Source organism: Castor canadensis, chromosome 3, assembly GCF_047511655.1.
Source record: "Castor canadensis chromosome 3, mCasCan1.hap1v2, whole genome shotgun sequence".
In the NCBI taxonomy this organism is placed as follows: Eukaryota; Metazoa; Chordata; class Mammalia; order Rodentia; family Castoridae; genus Castor; species Castor canadensis.
Window position 1 is genome coordinate 126,087,822 of NC_133388.1, and position 7,023 is coordinate 126,094,844.

General features: G+C 36.5%; 1 non-coding gene across 1 annotated transcript; it reads right to left on the reverse strand.

The window, feature by feature from the left end:
* Nucleotides 1–2,970: 2,970 nt before the first annotated feature.
* On the reverse strand, nucleotides 2,971–3,074 carry LOC141422041 (U6 spliceosomal RNA). The gene has a single exon (XR_012446707.1). It is a non-coding gene; the product is annotated as a U6 spliceosomal RNA (small nuclear RNA).
* Between the last annotated feature and the right edge of the window lie 3,949 nt (nucleotides 3,075–7,023).

Sequence of the window (7,023 nt, forward strand, 5' to 3'; positions counted from 1 at the left end):
CTACCAACCTGAAATCGTTTTAAGTTAAAATGTACTGTATCTTCAGAACACAAGGGTAAGTGAGCATCAGCTTTAAATTTTAGGATGAGATTTGCTTTCCCTCTTTCATCCAATGCTAAGAGTGAGAGCTATGACTTCCTTTGTTCTTTTCTGCTTATGCATTTATTCCTTGTTTACCCTGACAACAAGTATGTATTTATCTCAATTCAATGGGGAGCCTCTTATGACAATCCCTATATTGAACACTTCCTTACCTGTAAATAAAATAATGTCCCATGTTACAAATGAACACTTCCTTACCTGTAAATAAAATAATGTCCCATGTTACAAATGGTGGTATCTTACAACTAAATAAATTATCACTTGGCTTTATCCTGGTACTTGACATGTTATCTAGAAGATTAACATATGTGTATTCAATTAAACTATGTTCAGTTTGAATGCTCTTTTCCTTCTTTGTCTACAACCTACCTGTATGTCAAATTCATTTGCCTTTCCTAATTTAATCACCTAAATAGGAGGTAAAGGGCTAGAGTTATTACACAGTAATACAGGTTGGGCAGAACTAATTTTTGTGATGGTTGTTTTTGCTTTCTAGCTCAAGGAATTTAGACATAAAATAAACTCCTTTAAATCTCAATTTACTCATTTGTAAAATGGGGGCAACAGTACTGCTGCTGAGGGATGGTGTTAAGATCAGCTTAGAAAATCATGTAAAATATTTAACCTAGTTCTAGGGCCAATGTAGTGTTTATTGACTGTTGGGCTGTTTTTACTTAAGTAACAAGTATAAGTACCCATGTACACCAAGCTTTACCTCAGTTTTTTTATCTGAAAATAGGGATAATCAGCATGCTGATTTCCTCAGGGTTGGAACATTAATTGTGGTCATTTAAACCCTCAACATATTTCATAGCACATGAGTTGTCATCAGGACCTCTGTGCATTATCTCCTACCATCCTCACCAGCCCTATGAAATTGGTACTGTTATTATCCCCAATTTTGTAGCCCAGAATTGGAATATAAACTCTACACACAGCTAATGTTGTCTGAGCTCAGGTCTGTGTGAGATTAGAGCCTGAGAGCTCCATCATTTACCACCTGCCAATGGGAAGTAACTGTGAAATGTGCCTCACTATTTTAAAAGCTTTTTCCGCTCCACACAGATTCTAAGTGTGTGTACTCTCTGTCAAACACAAACATAAAAGGAAGCATTGAAAGTGACATTGAGTCATTTTTCTAGGTGGGAAATGGATGATGTTAGAAATATGGCTGCAGTTTAAACTGAGAACATATGGGTATGATTTAAATGTGAACTTAGCAAGTAAAGAAAATGAGCAAGCAATAACGGGGAAATGAGAAGCAGAAACTTTTGTTTTCCCTGAGCTTTTATAATAAATGTCTGATCAGAAATCTTTTCACCTTGTCATCTCTACAGCCATGTCAATTGTGTGCAATAACTGCATTTTCCACTTAAAATGTCTTTTTGTATTTTCAATCATGATAAAATTTTAACAGACCTTTTCCAGTAAATGGTGCTCCTTTTGAATGATTAAATGATTCCTTTATCTGCCTAGAACCTTCTAACCACACCAGAGAAGAATAATTGCCTAGAAATTTCTTGTCTATCATGTCTTATCTTTAAGAATAATAATGGAGCAAATTAGTAGTTATCCTCTTAAAAGTTATCAGGCTTTTGGAAGCATTAGTAGATAATTAGCAAGTTGTCTGATCTCCTGAACTTCAGCATCAACATAAAACTTTTAAATGCCCATTATTTTAGAATAATGAATCTTGAGGAAAGCTATACCTTCTTACAGATAAAATGACATTTATATTTGAGTTTTATAAAGTCATTTATAATGACTTTAAGTTTGCATACTACTTTCTGTATAATTATTTGAGACACTCTAAGAATGCTAACTTACAGATAATTTGCGAATCTTATTTATCAAAGTTATTGTTGGGCACAAATACAGTTAATTTAGTTCATGAAGGGATTATTACCTCCTGAAAGTTTATAATATCATTCATTTACTTAATCATTAGCTCACTTACCACATTTTGATTGAGTACCTAGGATTTTCTAGGCAGTGAGTCACAGTGATGAGAAAGACAAACTCTCTACTCCAATGACTTGTACTTGCCAGTGGTAGGACACAGTCCTTCAAGAGAACAGCCAATTATAAAATATGTGATAATAGCAAACGTTGTGCAAAGTTAAAACAGGGAGGGACTAAGTGCAAAAGTCATTTATTACACATTTACCAACATCCTGTTAATAACTGTTGTGTAAAACACTAAATAAGTCAACCATGAGAGGATGCACTTGGTAATGATGACGGGCAATAGCTAGACATCATTCCGATAGGAAATATCTCCCAGGAACAGAAACAAATTTCCATCTGCCAAGAAATCTAGATGGTTTGTTTAGGGTGTTGGTCATTGATCTTATTTGGGGGGGAAAACAATCTGGAAGCCTTTTAAGATCATAAGAAATGTCTCCTATCAAAAACAAAGGAAGGGGCAAAAAGTGACATTCCCTTATGAATGCACTCTCATGGTATGCCCTTTCATGGCAGGAATCTTATTTTCCTCAATATTGAAAATCAATGAGATAATAATGATTTGAATTACTTAAGTTAATGATAACTTAAGTTAACTTTTTTTTGCCTCTCAATGCTTTTCTAGATAAAACTTCAATAACACTTCTATATCATAAATTTCCTAATTTGATGAATTTAACTAATTTGATGAAATAAGCAGGTGAGAAAGAATATACAAATGACCTCTAAATAATTTTGGCTCATCTAAACTGCACTTTTAAGTACGTACAATGTAAAAGCAACTGGGCTTACCAAAATTTGAGAACTACTAAAGAAACTGGAAATGACACTAGATCAAAATTTAAAGGCCTGAAAAAGGTTTTTAAAAGTCTTATAACCTCTTTGATTTTTAATGATAATCATGCAAATGGAATACTTCACACAAATTTGTGTGTCATCCTTGTTCAGGGGTCATGCTAACCTCCTCTGTGTCATTCCAATTGTACTATCTGTGCTGCCGAAATGACATTTCTATGAGTCTTAAAAAAAAAAAAAACGCCTAAGAAAGAATACTGAAACTTAAAATATCTCTAGATATTTTAGGTTGAAAATTCTTTAAATTGAGAAGAGAAGCAAACATTTACTATTAAAATGTAAATATGGTTTTTACTGTTAAGAATTTAAAGCAAACCATGCATGCATAAAGGAAATTTTTTCTCATGCTCTCCAGCAGCATCATTTGCATTTTAGAAGCTCACTCAGTTGAATGACTGAAGTGGAACTTTAAATAAGAGTCCTGCTTCATTTTCTCCACCTGGTCACTTTCTCCAAAATGGTGACTTTGGAATAGCATGGGATCCATTGATGCTTTTGTGTCTGGTAGCCACCAGCACACTCTTCTCCCTCTGGTCTTTGACTGTTTGCCAGGCTTTTCTGTCCTGCAGGTAAACTCACCTCACATCCACGAGCTCATTTGTGCCACTCTAGGGCTCACAGAAGATATTCCTCTGCTCTTACCCTGACTGAGTGGAGCCTTATAAACAATCACACAGAACTCTTTGTGTACACTAATGCTTATATTTCTCATAGGCAAATGCTGAGAAATAAGATTGCTGGATTGTATGGTGATCGCATGTTTAGTTGTATTACAGCCAAACTGATCTCCAAAGTCTCTGTATTATCTGATGTTTCATCATAGTACTTGCTTTTGGATTCCTCCACACCCTTTCCACTCTGGGTATCGTCAGTCCTCCGAATTTTAACCATTCAATTTTACCGTGGTTTGCTTTGCCCTTTCTAATGATTAATGGTGTCAGACATCTCTTCATGGCTTATTTCCCATCTGTATATCAATAGTTTATATTTGAAATTAGAGACACACTCTGGAAGCCCCACACTGAGTCCAAGATGGGGAGAGCTTTGGGGCCATGACCTTCTCTTGAGTGATATAGTAGACAAGGAGGAGGCTGACCCAGACACCATAGACCACCACCATGCTGAACTTTGGGAGCATCACTCCATGGAATGGTCAGGCAGGTTCCTGGCCAGGGAAGCCACAGTGAAGCCACCCAGGCCAAGGAGCCAAGTCTCATTAGAGGAATTTTTAAAGTAAGTTATATAAACAAGTGAATTTATAAAGAGTTAAATGTGTCATAGAGTTGAATGTGTCATAGACATTCCCCAAGGTTTCTCTGAGAGTAGCACCTGAATTTTCATTTTGCTAAATACTAAGCTAAAATTAGGTTGACTTCAATAATGATCTCCTTTGTGTCAATTAACCCTAATCCTGCTTATCATTGTGTCACATTTCATCATCCTGGTTGGTTATGATAACAACCATATATCCTTTTCCCATAATCTTGCACTTGTTCTTTATGTAAATTTAAAAGTGGATAAAATGAGATGACTGAAAATCTCACTTTGTTACTTTAATTGTTACTAGAGGTCAGTGCATTTCTTTAGAAAGTACATTATGATTATTGGATGCAAATTATTCCCACACCACAATTTCCTCCCTTTCATCTTTCTTCCTGAAAGAAAAAAGAGGATTAATTTCTGTGTTGTCTTCCTTTATTGTTTTTTATCTTTTTGACCAGTGTCCTGAACTAAAGTTCATATTCAGTCACATATCTTATAAAAACATATCAGATTTAATTTCTCCCACATATACATTAGAAAGCATCTCTTATAGCTGGAATATATTTTAGTTGGAATCATATAGTATGTACCATTTATCAAATTGCTTGTCATTGTCCCATGGGTCCCTGAAGCTCTGGTATTTATTTTTCCAATCTAATTTCTCTGCCTCTCAAATGGGGTAATTCCTGTTATTCTATCTTCAGCTTCACTATATATATATATATATGTAATTTTTTTTTTTTTTTTGGTACTGGGGTTTGAACTCAGGGTCTACACCTTGAGCCACTCTATCAGCCCTTTTCTGTGATGGGTTTTTGGAGATAGGCAAACTATTTGCCTGGGCTAACTTTGAACTGAGTTCCTCCAGATCTCTTGCCTCCTGAGTAGCTAGGATTACAGGTGTACTGCTACCAGCACCTGGCATCTTCCCTAATTCTCTCCTCTGTCCTTTCCATTCTGCTGTTTAGGCCATCCATTTAGTTTTTATCTCTGATATTGTATTTTTTCAGTTTAAGAACATTCACTCAGTTATTTTTTATGTGTACCATTTCTATGTTGAGACTTTCTATATTTTCATTTGTTTCAAATGTGTTTGTAATTATTAATTGAAATGCTTTTTCAAAAGCTGCTTCAAACTCTTTATCACATAATCCAATATTCCTGTCATCTCAGTATTAGCATCTATTATCTTTTTTCATTCCCACCTGGTTCTTGATACAATGAGTAATTTTTTTTGTTTGCTTTGTCTTTACTGAAAAATAGATATCTTACATATTTTGTTATTAGATCTTGGCTGTTAAACTTTCTTGCTTAATTGATTTCCTTGATACCAGTCTGGGATGAGAAGAAAGGGCACCACGTTGTTACTGCCAAGTTGGGATAGAGGTCCTGGTTCTCTATAAGCTTCCATTAACAGGAGACAGGAACTGCAGTGTGGGTGTGAGAATTCTGGTTACCCACCAGATCATCACTCACTTACACCTCCCTGTCTGGGATGAGTTAAAGTGTTTTGCTAATGGTGTACATTTGATCTCCACTGACTCCATGGGGGGAGATACAGACTTCCTACTGCTGACAAGTGGAGAAAATACTTACTACCCAGTAGGCTTCTTCTTAAGTTACCCCTCTGTGAATGTGGAGAGGTACCTCATTCCTCCACATGAGAGAGGAAATTCAAGTTTCTCATAGATCCACTGATACCATGGGAAAAGAGCACATTGCTGCCAGGCAGAGAAGGCCTCCCATGAGAACTCCCTGGTGGGAATGTTGAGGATTCTTACCACAGCCTTCAAAGGGTAAAAATCTATACAGAAGCAGTTCCCAGTCTCCCACTTACCTTTGCGGGTATGGGCAGAGTTAGGGCTACAGTATTTTCTGTGCGTGTGTGTGTGTGTATGTGTGTGTGTGTGTGTGTGTTTGTGTTGTTTTATTTTTTTGGCTGTTGAAGTAGTGTAGTTATTTTCTATATTGCTGGAGTTTACCTTTCCTGCTGCTTTTATAAAGGAGAGAAAACTGTTGTTAGGCTCTCTTTTTATCTGTTAGCATTTAAGTAGCTCTGGCTCCTCCAGCATCTGGTCTGAGATACATAAGAAAAAAAAGAGAACCCAGGGATTTGCCACTGTGTTTCTTTTGTTCCCAAGTCTCTACTTGGTTTGCATTCTTTTCTCCAACTTTCAGAATTTCTTTACATTTATTTTATATGTAAATAATGCCCAGGTTTTTAGCTGTAATTCATGGGAAGGAGAGGCAAAAGTACATCTACTCCATCTTACTGACAGCATAATTCCATATCCCATGGCATGGTTTAGAAGTACACATTTGTAATTCCAACTTCCATCTATCATTCATTATCAACTCATGGATGGTGAGCACATGTGGGATCCATCTGATCTCTCAAATACTGAGAAATCAAGGGCCATGGAGGAGAATGAGGGGCTTTGTGGCCTAGGGCTCTCCCTCTCAGGGCAGAATCCACACTGTAAGTTTTCTTCAATGCCTTCTCCTATGATTCAGTAATAGAGAGAGACACCAGCAATTCTATAGCAAAGTAAGTATTCATCTAAAGAGTTTTCCTCACTTAGACACAAGAAAACTGTAAAATACATGGGGAGCCCCTGAGGCTCCCTATTCTTAGGTTTGGGGAAGAAAAGTGACCCCTTTTTATCTCCCTGAATCTTGGCCTTCTGAAAAATGAGATTTTTTTTCCTTCCTCCTAACAACGTTATTATTTTTAGTGAGGGTGTTGTCATCTCAAAGTAATGGAAGATAATTGGACTCAAAGATAGCGTTTCTATAAAAAAAGAGTATGTGGCTACTGAGTGTCCTTGTTCTCAGGGG